Source organism: Ursus maritimus, unplaced genomic scaffold (assembly GCF_017311325.1).
Source record: "Ursus maritimus isolate PB19 unplaced genomic scaffold, ASM1731132v1 scaffold_3, whole genome shotgun sequence".
Taxonomy (NCBI): domain Eukaryota; kingdom Metazoa; phylum Chordata; class Mammalia; order Carnivora; family Ursidae; genus Ursus; species Ursus maritimus.
In genome coordinates this window covers 82,787,604-82,800,364 of record NW_024425563.1, presented here as the reverse complement: position 1 = coordinate 82,800,364, position 12,761 = coordinate 82,787,604, and the positions used below count along the sequence as shown (strand labels likewise).

At 39.4% G+C, this 12,761-nt stretch overlaps 1 long non-coding RNA gene across 1 annotated transcript in view; it reads right to left on the bottom strand.

Annotated features, from left to right (window-relative positions):
• The window catches only part of LOC103658654, a 54,023-nt gene that overhangs the window by 1,282 nt on the left and 39,980 nt on the right, over positions 1-12,761 (bottom strand). Inside the window, exons 3-4 of the long non-coding RNA XR_567228.2 lie at positions 7,982-8,094; positions 2,327-2,431 (exon numbers count right to left, since the gene is read on the bottom strand). This is a non-coding gene — a long non-coding RNA (uncharacterized LOC103658654). The remainder of the gene's footprint in view (positions 1-2,326; positions 2,432-7,981; positions 8,095-12,761) is intronic.

Below are 12,761 nucleotides of genomic sequence, written 5' to 3'. Positions count from 1 at the left end.
TACAGTGTACGCATACATATTCTCTTTTAGTAGATACTGCCCAACAATTGTCCTAAGTGGTTGTTCTAATTGTTACGTGTTTCTCGGGATTGCTCTTGACTTTCATTTTAGCCTTCCTGTTGGGTACAAAGTGGTATTGATCATGATCTGAGTATGTATTTACTTCATGACCAATGATGTTGAGCACATTTATGTGCTTGTGACCGACCACACGGGCATTCTTTTTTTATGAACTACCTATTCTAGTCTCAAGGAATTTATATTTTTTTACCTAAGGCTACATGATTTAGTTCAGGGAATGAGGGAGATGTTCTTATTTTCCCATTGATCAATCACCATTTAATGCCCTTGCTCCACTGTTACACAGTTTTGTCAGGTATCCATTGATACCAGTTAGGTATCCATTGATCCGTATGTTTCTAGATTTCTTTTTCTTTGCATTCTATTGCCTATCTTTAGGATGATGTATTTTTTTAAGATTTTATTTAGGGGCGCCTGGGTGGCTCAGATGGTTAAACGTCTGCCTTCGGCTCGGGTCATGGTCCCAGGGTCCTGGGATCAAACCCTGCATCGAGCTCGATGCTCAGCGGAGGACCTGCTAACCCCTCTCCTTCAACTGCTCCCCCTGTTTGTGCTCTCTCGCTCTCTCTGTCAAATCTTTAAAAAAAAGAAAGATTTTATTTATTTGACAGAGAGCACCCGCAGGAGCACAAGCAGGGGGAGGGGGAGAGGGAGAAGCAGACTCCCCGCTGAGCAGGGAGCCTGACACTGGGCTTGATCCCAGAACCCAGGGATCAGGACTTGAGCTGAAGGCAGACACTTAACCAACTGAAACACCCAGGTGCCTCTAAAATATTTTAAATTCTGCCATTTCCTAGCTTTAGCTTTCTCTCACGGGTTAGTTTTTATAGTGCTTGGAACACTTGGTAGACCAGTTACTCATTTTTCTTCTTCCATGTAAAGCATATGGTAAGCTCATTTGTATCTGAGATAAACCATTACCAAGTTCATCGTGCCTCTTTATCCAAAACCTCTACCTTGTTATAGTAAGGCTACGAAGGCCTTTAAATATTTCCATTTCCATCATAACACAATCAGCTTTCCTTTGGAAGCAATTTTTCATAAATAGGACTTTTCACTCTAGTACTTTTTACTTTATGGACATTTTCTCTATCTATTCATAAACCGAGCAATAAAGCTGTAGTTACAGGTCAGTGCTGAGTCAGCCTCAGTCATTAGCTAAGTAACTAAGTATAATAGCCTTGGATAGAATCTGTGGTTAAGATTTTTGCCTGAGGGAAATCACATAACTGTTCTAAATCTCTGGGGTCACTTAAAGTCTTTGAAACTGTGAACATTAAATAAATTCTTGAATGTGAAGAGTTTACTGCATATCAGTTTTTATCTTCTGAGACTGAATTTACAAATAGGGAATTAAGTTCTTACTCCTATTTAGATAACGAGATGAAGATGAGGGAAAGGGACGGTCTCTTGGTTCCCAGAATTCTGGTTGGGAAAGGAAAATCTCAATTTTGAATATGTTGAGTTTGGGATCACCTCCAGCACCCAGGAGGTGATGTCCAGTCCATAGGTAGTTTTGAAGTTCATAAGAAGTGTCCAGACTAGAGATGAATAATAGGGAATTAATACAGCCAGGAATGAAACCATGAGAGCACAAAAACCCCAAGGAGAATTTGATACTTAAGCGAACTTTTGTAGTAATATTGTAAGTCTTCACATTTCTATTTGTTGAAACTTGATTTAGGTTAAACATGGGCACTATCCCCTACCTTGGTGAATGGCGTCGTCTTTCTCCAATACGCTTACTAGTCGTCTGGCCTACTGTGCAGTCGAGACTCATCTCTTCAATCCAGCTTCCTCACTACAAAAGGCCAATCTGACCTGCTCGTGACCTCTTCTAATTGTTACTTTCTCCCTAAAAAATCTATTTCTTCAAACTGTGGCCCAAATTCTACTGCATTAGAATTTTTAGGGCGTGTCCTTAAAATTCGGGCTCCAGGGTCCTCCCCTGGAGCTGAATTAGAAGGGGGATAAGAAATGTGTATTTTAGGGGCACCTGGCTGGCCCAGTCAGAAGAGCATGCGACTTTTGATCTTGGGGTGGTGAGTTCGAACCCCACATGGGGTATAGAGATTACTAAAATAAATTTTAAAAAATGTGTGTTAGACAAGCACCATAGGTGATTCTGATGCATACTCAAATTGGAAAGCCAGGCCCACGGGATCAAGCCTAATTTAGCAGATGACGCAACACCCCATCCAAGATCTGTCTGCTGCTGGCCCCCACAGCCTTCAACTGTTTATACCTGTGCTCTGGTCGTAATGTTGAACAAGGGTTTGAACTGTACAGGTCCATTTATACATGATTTTTTTCTTTTTGAGAGCAAGTGGGCATGTGCTCGCACAGGAGCCTGCAGAGGGAGGGGCAGAGAAAGAGGCAGATAGAAACTTTAGCAGACCCATTTTGGGACTTGATCTCATGATTCTGAGATCATGACCTGAGTCAAAATCAAGAGTCGGAGGCTTAACCAACCTGTACCACCCAGGTGCCCCAATATGATTTTTTTCAGTACATGCAATACAGTACTGTAAATATATTTTCCTTGATTTTCGTTAAAGTTTTTTAAAACTTTTTATTGAAATTTAGTTGACATATAATGTCACATTAGTTTCAGGTGCAAGACATACTGACTGATTCAGCAGCTCTACGGTTATGCTGTGCTCACCACAAGTTGTAGTTACCATCTTCACCATTCAACGAACGCTATCACATGACCCTTGACTATACTCCCTATGCTGAACCTTTCATCCCCATGACTTACTCATTCTATAACTGGAATTCGGTACCTCCCACAACCCTTCACCCATTTTACCCATCCCCCCAATCCCTCTCCCCTCTGGCAACCATCAGTTTGTTCTCTATTTATGGGTCTGTTTCTGCCTTATTCATTTGTTTTGTTTTTTTAGATTACACATATAAGTGAAAGCATATGGTACTTGTCTTTCTCTGATTTATTTCACTTAGCATAATACCTTGCAAATGGCAAGATCTCATTCTTTTTTATGGCTGAGTAATATTCCAGTGTTTATGATTTTCTTAATAATATCTTCTTTTCTCTAGCTTACTTTATTGTAAGAATACTGTACCTAGGGGTGCCTGGGTAGCTCAGTTTGTTGGGTGTGTGCCTTTGGCTCAGGTCCTGGGATTGAGCCCCGTGTTTGGCTCCCTGCTCAGTGGGGAGTCAGCTTCTCCCTCTGTCCCTCCCCCTGCTTGTGCTCCCTCTCTCTTTCTCAAATAAATAAATAATCTTTAAAAAATACTGTATCTAATACATGTAACATACAAAATATATGTCAGTAGGCTTTATGTCATCAGTAAGGCTTCCAACAGTAGGCTATTAGTAGTTAAGTCAAAACTTATACCCAGATATTTGGCTGCAGAGGGGGCCCTAACTTGCATAATGAATTAGCTAGAAACAACAAAGTTGTTGTATAAGGGTTAACTGTATTTAAAGTTTCCCGAGCTAGAATTAGCTAGAAACAACTTAACAAAGTTGTTGTCCAAGGGTTAACTGTATTTAAAGTTTCCTGAGCCTCTGACTCAGTTAAACATCTGCCTTTGGCTCAGGTCATGATCCTGGGGTCCTGGAATCGGGCCCTGCATCAGGCTCTGCATCAGGCTCCCTGCTCAGTGGGGAGTCTGCTTCTCCCTCTGCCTCCCCTCACTTGTGCTCTCTCTCTAATAAATAAATACAATCTTTAAAAGAAAAAAAAGTTTCCTGAGCCCCCTACTAGACCTTACTTATACTATACCCTCTGTATTGAACATCCTACCTTGTCCTTGTTCTGGTGAGCCCCATGCATCTATCAAGACTAATTCAAGCGTTATATCTTTTATTAAGCCCTTTATCTCATCCTGTTTCCCATATCAAGTCAATCAACCGTTTTCTCTTTGTGTCTATACTGTACCCCATTTATCTATCAATGTACTTAGACCTTCTGCTCTACTAACCTAGCCTCTTGAGAGAAATGATCATATTTAGTGAAAATGTTGGCATACACACACACACACACACACTTTGAAAACCGCTAAATGTACAAAGTTGAACTAATTTTGAATGTATGTATTTTCTTAAACATCGTTCTGACAGAGTAGAAAATAAATGTCAATTGAATAGGTGAACTGAATCCAAGTCCATAGCACATGTTAAGATAGTTCACACCTGATTCTGATTTACATTCCCAAGCACCCTTCTATTAAGTCTTTGTATTTTCAAACTTCATACCTCTTGACACGTGATTTAAAGCACCCACATAAATACACCCAGGGAGTGAAGCTTAATAATAGGTTGTTCATATACTTGTCCCTGCTCCTGGAGCCAGCTCAAAAGTACAGAGTGGTCAGAAAGCTATCCGCTAACTGTGAGTACTTTCCCAAGAATATATCCATGGTTTCCAAACTGAATAGCGGCTCTGTTCTGAAGACATCTTTACGTATATATTAAGGACCTTTTCACAGTTAAACTAAAAAAAGACAGTTCTGTGCTAAATGTGAAGGGGAGCAATAAAAAGAATAATTGCAATTTGCAATCTGAAGCTTTTGAGAGAAACTCAAGTCAAGAATGCCATCTTTGGGGCGCCTGGGTGGCACAGCGGTTAAGCGTCTGCCTTCGGCTCAGGGCGTGATCCCGGCGTTGTGGGATCGAGCCCCACATCAGGCTCCTCCGCTATGAGCCTGCTTCTTCCTCTCCCACTCCCCCTGCTTGTGTTCCCTCTCTCGCTGGCTATCTCTGTCAAATAAATAAATAAAAAATCTTAAAAAAAAAAAAAAAAGAATGCCATCTTAATTATATTGAACTGGAAAATGTATTCTGATTATAATATTTTTGTTGAAATACATACTTGGTACTCTTGATTGTAATCCATGAACTCATTCTAGTTTAATCCTAAATATAGGATTAAATTGAATTAAATCACTATTGTGCTAGTTTGGGAAAAGTTCTTGCTCCTTTTGTTTTCTTACACAGATCTCTCTCCTCAATATCTGCTTTTAGTGATGTTACATCGGATATCAAAAATTAAGATTCTATTAATACCTTTCCTTTTTTAATTTTTTTTTTAAAGTAAGCTCTACGTCCAACATGCTGTTTGAACTCACAACCCCAAGATCAAGAGTTGTACACTCTACCAGCTGAGCCAGCCAGGCGCCCCCAGACTCTATTAATAGCTTTCTGAATAATGAAATGTGAATTAATTTCAGTTTTTAAATACTCTATTCTCTAATACTGGATCTTTGTTACACAGCTCTTAAAGGCCAGAAGCTCAAATTTTCATCCCGGCAGATGGAGAATTGTAAAGGCTTTAAACTAAGATCTTGGCACATATCCACTCAATAAGAAGCCCTTGCATATTTGCTAAAAGTGCAAAGCAGATGTAGTTTTGAATATAAACTGTATTTTCTTGACAGATTTGCTGCAATCTGTTTCCTCAGTTATTTGTCTTTAAGGGGCACAAATCTCGTAAGATGTGCAAATGACCGGTATTTAGATCATTTAACCAGTGGAAAGCAGCTATGCTCCGGGAGCTCCAGGAGGTGTGTCTCTGTTCTGTACTACAACAAATCTGGGCTTTGTTGAGTTAGTGGGGGAAGGGAATTCCAAAGATTCCAGTCATTTTACAGTTTTTAGAGATAGCATGGCATATGTACTGTTATTATGACTTAATGAAGTAGCAGTTGTGACTTGAAAATGTGCTTGCCAAAATGTCTTAGCCACTACAGAATTATGCCCAAATCGCCAAGCAGGAAACAGGAAAACAGTTCTAAATTTCTTAAAATACTATTTTTTTTTAAACTAGTAATTTTTTTCCATAGTTACTTTTTTTTTTTTTGCAATGAGAACTTTCAAGATCCACTCTCTTAGCAACTCTCAAATATGCAATACAGTATTATTAACTACAGTCACTGTACATTACATATCCATGACTTATTTATTTTATAACTGGAAGTTTGTACTATCGACCCTCTTCACCCATTTGGCTCACCTCAACCCTCAATATTATATTTTTTCCAACTGAAAAATTCTTCAGTAGGATTGTTTGATAAGTACACAAATGTGCAGATCACCTACACCTCTGTAATATTTTAAAGTTTTGTGCCTTCTAAATTTTAGCTTTACCTACTTATATGTAACCTATTTGAATATTTCCAACGTCTTCTAATACTAAATATGAAAAAGCATTTAAATAATATACTATATTAAATATAAAATCTAAGTATTTAGCATTTCTCATTGTATTTAAAGTAAGCACACAATAGCATTTTCATGCAGCTTCTATGCAAAAAATTTAAAATACCGATCTAGGGATCCTACATATGTCATAATTTGAAAGATACAGAGATTAGCTGAGGTTAACATTAGAAAAACATTTTTAAAAATTAAAATTTTAGGGTGCCTGGGTGGCTCAGTTGGTTAAGCGACTGCCTTCGGCTCAGGTCATGATCCAGGAGTCCCGGTATCGAGTCCCGCATGGGCTCCCTGCTCGGCAGGGAGTCTGCTTCTCCCTCTGACTCTCCATCCTCTCAGGTTCTCTCCCTCTCTCTCGCATTCTCTCTCAAATAAATAAATAAATAAATAAATAAAATCTTTTTTAAAAAATAAAATTTTATATATACTCATTTCATTGTTTCAGAAAAGAGAAATGCAGTTTCTAGGGAATTTTCTATTGCTAATCAGCGTAACAAAGTATTCTTATCATCTTTTCAACCTAAAGTGAGCTGTCCATTTTAATGTTACTGTTCCATCTGTCACTATCGATTTGCCTGTAACAGAAATAAACTGAAATGCATATGTAGCAGTTTTATGTTTAGACTTTACTTTCATCGGAATTCACTTAGGAAGTTAGGATCAAAGATTTTTGAAAGTTGGGATTCTTTGACAAAGGATTTCAAGTAGAGCTTTTATTGTGGCTGTAGGTGTTGGACTATCATCGAACCTTTCCCCATTCTACCAGAAGGGGGCAGCAAAGCAAACCAAGAGGAAATGTATGGATCCAAAAAGTCAGGAAAGGCACTCAAGAAAATTCAAGAAACTAACAACCCAAAAGCTTCTGTGGGTGGTTTCACTGTTTGAGAATGTTTAACCGACTAGAAAAGGGGCTAGTTACTTAAGTCAAATGTCATTCATAAGCCTTAAAACATAGAGCCAGAGAACTGATGAATGCTGGACATCATGGCCACGATATTTTGCAGCTTCTCCCATGGAGGAGGAGTCTGTTTTCTTACCTCTAGTATCTAGGCTGACCTTGTACCTTGCTTTGGCTAATAAAACACAGCAGATGTGTTTCTAGGCTGATTCTGTTTCTAGACCTTAAGAGATCAGGCTACTCCCATCTCCTGGGGCCCTGCTGCTGGCATGTAAAGAAGGTCTTAACCACACAACCCATGAGAGACTGTGTGGAGTTAGTCCCAGCCAATACCACGTGGAAGAGAAGCATCCCACCTAGCGCTCCTCGTCCCCAGAACTGTGAGAAATAATCAAGTGTTGTTTGGAAACCATTATGTTTTATGGTGGTTTATTATGCAGCAATATTTAAGTGAAACAATGACAACAATGGAAAACCAAAAATGTCCTAAGTTTATAAATACTTAATGTGGGTTCCACTTTTTTCCTATCTACTGTCACTTTTCCACTGTTCATAGGTGTATGAAATAGCCATGTGTCCTTTCGCTTCCTTTTCTCAACATATAGTTGGTAAAGAACAGGGAAAATGTCAAAAGGCTGTAGCTCAGAACCAAGGAATTTCCAAAGTTTTAAATGAAGCCTTAAGGAAATAGAAATGTACCCACTTTATATATATATATATATATATATATATATATATATATATATATATGCACCAGACACACACACACACACACACACACACACACACACACACACACATTTTAAAGTAAACTATACCTGGTGTGGGGCTTGAATTCATGACCCCAAGATCAAGAGTCTCATGCTATTCCAACAGCCAGTCAGGTGCCCGAAATGTATCCACATATTTAATAACACTCTGTAAGCAGCTCCTAGGGCGGGAAAAGAATTTACATGAGCTCTAAAATAATCCTCGGAGTCCTTTCAGCTATGACATTAAGGCTATGATATACATACTAATTTTTAATGTGAAAGGTCTTAAGCTCATAGCTGGGAGTTAGTACAGATCTAATATCCTTCCTTTTTTTCCTATGCCTCAAAACAATTATTTGAGAACTTTTGATAAATAACTTATTTAACAAACACTCATACGATGCTTTTGTATCCCCATACTGTTGTGAGTGACCTATTTAATGATGTGGGCACTATCTTTAATCTCCATTTCATAGAAGAGGAAGTCAGGGTACAGAGAGAGGTTAACTAACTCGTCCAAGATCACATGCAGGAAAATTTTGGTCCTTTTCTGCTGGATGAAGACGGTGGGGTTGGAGGCAGATGAGGAGTTAGGTGGCTTTATGTATTCATATAACAGTCCACTTCAGTAACCCTGGGAACTAACCATGAGAGCAGGGAGGCCTTTGCGTGTCATTTGAGACCCACGAGGTGGCTCCAAGCTTTCTAGCTCCATCTGCCACCACTGGCTTTTCACCCTAACCTTCAGCTAGAGATACTTACCCCACATACCCCTTGCAATTTTCACCTCTGTGCTTTGCTCTTTTGGTCTCACTAGACAGCCAGCCCCTGCATGAAATGCCCTCACCACTTTCTTCAAGCGTATACCTTTCAAAGTCCAGCAGCACTACTCTCTTCATAAACCTTCCTACTTCTCAACGCATCAGTGCCTTGACTTGTGGCCCAATCAACTGCTCTTCCATCAAGTCTCCTTAGCCCTAGTATGCTAAGCAATTTTTTCCCACATTATTTAAAATTAGCTGTTTTAGGGGTTCCTGACTGGCTCCGTTAATGGAGCAGGCGATTCTTGATCTCAAGAGTTTTGTGAGTTCAAGCCCCACACTGGGTGTAGAGATTACTTAAAAATAAAATTAAAAAATAAAATAAAATAAAATAAGCTCTTTTGAAAATATATCTTCCACATTATCTTGCAAGCCTCTTAAGCGCCTAACCCAATTTTCTCTATCCAGTCTGAATACATTAGTTGCAATAAAATCATGTGAATAGAGGTGGCATTCAGTCAGGGTGAAGAGGGCATCTTTTTCAGACCCAAATCCTGTTAAATAAACGTTAGAGACAAGCAGAGTGACATTTCTGGTATTACCTCAGGGCAGTGTCAGTTTAAGGGTAAGGAATAGCAATTTCGTATCTTCAGTTCAAGCTAGAAGATTCTACAGCAGTTCCATATAAGCAAGGTTGTGAAATCCAGAGGGATAGGACACTAACTCTAAATGGTTACCTACCAACAGGTTTTAAGATTGTTTACGAAGCACAAAGTTTAGTAGAGACTAGTGATCACTAGTTAATAAGCTCACTGTAAGAATAGCTCTAGTCAACTGGGGCTGCAGTTCCCCAAGGGAGCTACTCAGACATGCCTTTAACCAACGAATTACCAATTTTCCATTAGGCAGAGAGACCATAATTTTCCTTGAGGAAAGCAGCATTTGATGGATTATTTTTAGAAAAACAAGTTAGCATTTTGATTTTGTAAGCTCTTCGAAATGGAAGTCCTTTGAAAAAACGACATAATCACAGTAGACTAGATAAAACATTTTTTGGCCTAAGCCAGTGTCTCTGAAACTTTTTTTTCATTATCAGCCCCTCACCAGCCCCCACACCCCAACAAGGAGAGAGTATAGATTTAAATTCTCCCTAGTGAGAGAAATAGGAATATTTTGTTGGGTACTGTTGAGCTTTGGAGGGGCACAGACCACTGTAATGTCTAAGATTGTTTTTGCCCCTGGACAGAATTTTAGAACGCATGGTCTCAGCCCGTTAACAGAGAGAACTGCAAGTTCAAGATTGCAGCCAATTAGTTTTGGGGGCACGGGTCGCCCCTGTGTCAGCACCTTGGCTGTGTCTGATAACACCAAGGCTCTCAGTGTGCTTCTCACACTCATCTCACCTGGCTGGGGCAGTGCTTTGGGTTGTTCTTCATCTTTAAAACGAGACAATAGGTGTCCTCTCATACTTTCAGGGATAAAAGAACAGTTTGAAACTATTTTAAACATCAAATCTAATGTTTACTTTATAAAAACTAAGAGGTCTTAAAGAAAGAGATATTATCTGATAATTTACTTTCCCTATAATTAGTGGTGTTACTTCTCTGAAAGGCTGCCTGCCTCCTTCTTCATTCCTAGACATAAGTGTACTTTAAAATAGACATTTTTGTCCACTTCCAGAAAGGCTGTGATAGATGTTTTTCTTAATGAACACTATAATTTACCTTCCTCACAAGCACTGTTACAAGGATTAAGTTATTTAACATATGTAAAATGCCTAGCACAATAAACTTTCTGGCATAAAACACAGAGCCATAAATTAATTATGAAAGAACCAATGTATAACCATCTGAAAGAACAAAGAGCTTATTGTAAAAGTGATTGGAGTGATTGTTGACATAACTGTAATATTGTTATGCATCTAAAAAATTAACAACAATGCCTGGGGCACCTGGGTGGCTCGCAGATTAGGCATCTGCCTTTGGATCATCATCTCAGGGTCCTGGGATCAAGCCCTGATTTGCGCTCCCTGCTCATCAGGGAGCCTGCTTCTCCCTCTCCCTCTCCCTGCCACTCCCCCTGCTTGTGCTCGCTCTCTCTCTCTCTCTCTCTGTCAAATAAATAAATGAAATCTCAAAAATAATATTTAAAATAAAAAATTAACAATTCTTTAATGTGATCAATTATTCAAGTATGTGTTCAAATTTCTGAGTCTCATAAAATGTTTTTGACAACTGGTTTGTTTGAATCAAACCCCACGCTGCATTTACGTGATATGTCTTTTAAATCTTTTTAGATTTCCCGCCCTTTTCTCCTTGCCATGTATTTGTTGAGGAATCTGTGTCACTTGTCCGTAGAGTTTCCCACACTCCGGGTTGCACTGGCTGCAGCCCTGGGGTGGTGGTAGCGTGTGCCTCTATCCCTCTCTTTCTTGTAAACTTGGTGTTTGCATCTGGAGGCTCTCAGATTCGGTTTGCTGTTTGGGGCAAGAATGCTTCATAGATGCTCCGCTACTTACTACACAAGTCAGAAGGGTCATAATGTCTAGTAGTCTCAGTGGCCATGCTGATCAGTGTGTTCAGGTACCGTCAGCCCATTCATTATCATCTGTTCACTGAAGTTTCCAACAGCCTTTCATCTCACGCCATCTTCCTTTTTACGGGCTTTCCTAGGCTTTAGTGTCAGGAAGACTCAAACTGCATTTCTCAAACTCCCTTGCAGCTAGAGGTATGGACATAATTTAAATTCCACCAACTAGAGGCATTTGTGTACAGTGAAGAATCGAGAACTGCAGCGGGGGGGGGAGGGCCAGGCTCTGAGGCATCCTCCTCGATGGGCTATATCACAGTGAAGGTGATGTGGCTGTAACCAGTGGCTGTAAGGGCGCCTTCCCCGTTCAGCGGGTGGCTTCCTGATCCTGACACGAGCAGCAGTCCTTTGACAGCCCAGTTCTAAAGCATGGATTTGAGAGTCGCTCCTGAAGCTCGGTTTACAGCCCTGCCATTGGTAATATACCATGCGATAAATCCCTCTGAGCTTAAATTACTTAAGGGTGGATTTTGTTCTCCACATGGAAGCCTGACTAATTGTCAGAAATTGTCAATAACTGCTTCTCTGATTAAAAAAAAAAAAAAAAAGTGAATCTAGTTAACTTGCTAACAATTTCCCGAGTGTGTAAAGTAGCTATTCTAGGAAGATAAACATTAATTTATTTTTAAAATTCCAGTATAGTTAATGTGCAGTGTTACATTAGTTTCAGGTGTACAATCTAGTGATGCAACAATTCCATATGTTACTCAGTGCTCATCACAATAAGTGTGCTCTTAACCCCCTTTACCTGTTTCATCCATCCCTCTCACCCTTCTCCACTGTGGTAACCACCAGTTTGTTCTCTGTATTTAAGTGTCTGTGTTTTTGTCTTTTTCATTTCTTTGTTTTGCTTCTTAAATTCCACATATGAGTGAAATCATGGTAAATCTGTCTTTCTCTAATTGACTTATTTCACTTAGCATTATACCCTCTAGACACATCCATGTTGTTGCAAAGGGCAAGATTTCATTCTTTTTTATGGCTGAGTGATACTCCATTGCATATATATACCACATCTTCTTTATCCATTCATCTATCAATGGACACATGGGTTGTTCCTATATTTTGGCTATTTAAAATAATGCTGCAATAAACATCAGAGTGCATTATCTTTTAGAATTATTGTTTTTATATTCTTTTTAAAAAAGATTTTAGTTATTCATTTGAGAGAGACAGAGTGAGAGAGAGCACTAGCAAAGTGAAGGGCAGAGGGAGAAGCAGACTCCCCGCTGAGCAGGGAGTCCAATGTGGGACTCAATCACGGGACTCCGGGATCATGACCTGAGCCGAAGGCAGATGCTTAACTGACTGAGCCACCCAGGTGCCCTTGTTTTTATTTTCTTTGGTTGAGTACCCAGTAGTGGAATTACTGGATCATTAAGTAATTAAAAAAAATTTTTTTAAAGGAAACTCCATACTGTTTTCCAGTTCCAGTTTTCATTTCTGCCAACAGTGCATGAAAGTTCCTTTTTTTTCCACATCCTCTGCAACATTTG